Source organism: Belonocnema kinseyi, chromosome 4 (assembly GCF_010883055.1).
Source record: "Belonocnema kinseyi isolate 2016_QV_RU_SX_M_011 chromosome 4, B_treatae_v1, whole genome shotgun sequence".
Lineage (NCBI taxonomy): Eukaryota > Metazoa > Arthropoda > Insecta > Hymenoptera > Cynipidae > Belonocnema > Belonocnema kinseyi.
In genome coordinates, this window is record NC_046660.1 from 10,067,463 (window position 1) to 10,069,872 (window position 2,410).

The window sequence follows — 2,410 nt, forward strand, 5'->3', positions numbered from 1 at the left end:
TTTTTTTACATCTTTTATTATTAAGATTTGTACTCAAACGTAGTTTTCTTTCGGCTCTTGCATTTCTCAAAGTTTGAGACCGATATTTTATGTATAAAAAAAATTCCAACATTCAAAAAATGTCGAGATTCAAAAAAAAGATGAAATAATTGAAGTTCCTACCAAAATGCAGTACCTAAACGTACTTTATTGTACTCTAATACATTTTCCAAAGTTTCAGCTGGATATTTTATTTACGAAAAAAGTTCTTAGGTTCAAAAAAACATTCAGTGAACTGAAAAAGTGAGGTCGGTAATATAGGTATTTAGCTGTGTCACATGCTCGTAATATCTTCCTCCGCGGTTCATCTGTTACACCTCTCGCTTTACCGATGAACCTCTCCAGTTTGACGAGCCTCTCCAATTTAAGGAAGTATTGGGTTTACCTCTATTTGATGAAGGCTTTAAATCCTTTCCTGTTCATTCAACTACTTTGACACTATTGACCAACTCTTTTACATTATTTCCAAATAAAAATTCTGTAGGTTCAACTTTATCCAAAACGGCTCTGACTTTTTTTATCAAAGGCGGGAGTAATGTATACTTTTCTAGCTATTATTCAAGAATGAAAAAGATCTGCATTTATCTTGGCCGCATCAGACAAGTGTTGAAGGAGTACATCTCTGTCGATATGTTCTATTTTGTCATTTAAAATCATACTCAATGCTGCTGCTGTTAAAGATAAGCTGGAACCAATCATGTTTTGATAATTGAAAAAATATCTATCCCTTTTGATAGCATCCTTTTTTGTTTGTCCTTTTTTCTACAAGTCAAATTGTTTACGGAGTCGACTAAGAATGTCAATCCGGTGACTCTTTTCTATATTGCTTTGCAAATTTACGAGAACTATTAGTTATTTAAACAATTTTATTTAAAAAATTAAGAGTTTGACGTTTATCCTACGAGTTAATTTGCTTTTGAAATCAACTAGGAATGTCCATTTGATGACTATTTTCTATATTGCTTTGTAAATTTACAAGAACTTTAATTATTGAAAGAATTTCAATTGAAAAATTAAGAGTTTGCTTTTCTTTTTACGAGTAGGATTCACTTTTTACGATAGCTAACTAAAAATATCTTTTCGATTACTTTTTTCTGATGCTTTGAAAATCTACAAATATTAATTATTAAAAAAATGTTTATTAACATATTTATAGCTTGGCTATTTTTCAAGGAAGAGGCATAATTTGTTTACGGAATGAACTAAGAATGTCTTTCGATAATCCTTTTCCACGTTACTTTGTAAATTTATAATAATTATTAATCATTCAAACAATTTTCACAAACATATCGAGAGTTGGGTATTTTTCAAATTTGTTTACGAAGTTAACTAAGATTGTCTTTGTGGTGCCTCTTTTCTAGTTTATTTGTTAAATTTACCAGAATTATTAATTATTGAAAGAAGTTTCATAAAACGTTTAGAATTTGGCTCTTTTCTAACGAATAGAGTCATTTTTTTACTAAGGTTTAGTTGCAATGCAGCTATATACGAGTTTGCTCAAAGTACTCGCATTCGCCTAAACGTTTGGTCCGATGAAAGGAAAACTGCAGAAAACCACCTCCCGAGTTGAGTCGGGTTTTCAAAATTCGAGTACACAACCCGGCCTTTCGTCGTATATGGTTATGGTAACCATGCAAATTCATGTATAAATAGAAGTTATTAAAGTAAAAATGATTATCGTGGTATTTTCTTAAACTTAATTTCCAAATAGAATAATTACAAAAAAAGTAGTGGGTCGCGCGCGTAAGAGCTTCTAGTTTGGTTTGAAAATTCAACAATCTGGTTAAAAATTCGTCTTTGGTTTAAAAACGAATCTATTTTCATAGAAATTTAATCTTTTTTCTTCAAAAATGGTATTATTTTATTGAAAAATTAACTGTTTTGTTGAAAATTTAACAATTTTATTTAAAATATATCCTTTCTGGATAAAAATTCAGTTGTTTTGTTGAAAATTCGTCTTTTGTTTAAAAATTAATCTTTTTTCTTCAAAAATGGTATTATTTGATTGAAAAATTAACTGTTTTGTTGAAAATTTAACAATTTTCTTAAAAATGTATCCTTTTTGGATAAAAATTCAGTTGTTTTGTTGAAAATTCGTCTTTTGTTTAAAAATTAATCTTTTTTCTTCAAAAATGGTATTATTTGATTGAAAAATTAACTGTTTTGTTGAATATTTAACAATTTTCTTAAAAATTTATCCTTTTTGGATAAAAATTCAGATGTTTTGTTGAAAATTCGTCTTTTGTTTAAAAATTAATCTTTTTTCTTCAAAAATGGTATTATTTGATTGAAAAATTAACTGCTTTGTTAACAAATTTAACAGTTTTCTTAAAAATGTATCCTTTTTGGATCAAAATTCAGTTGTTTTGTT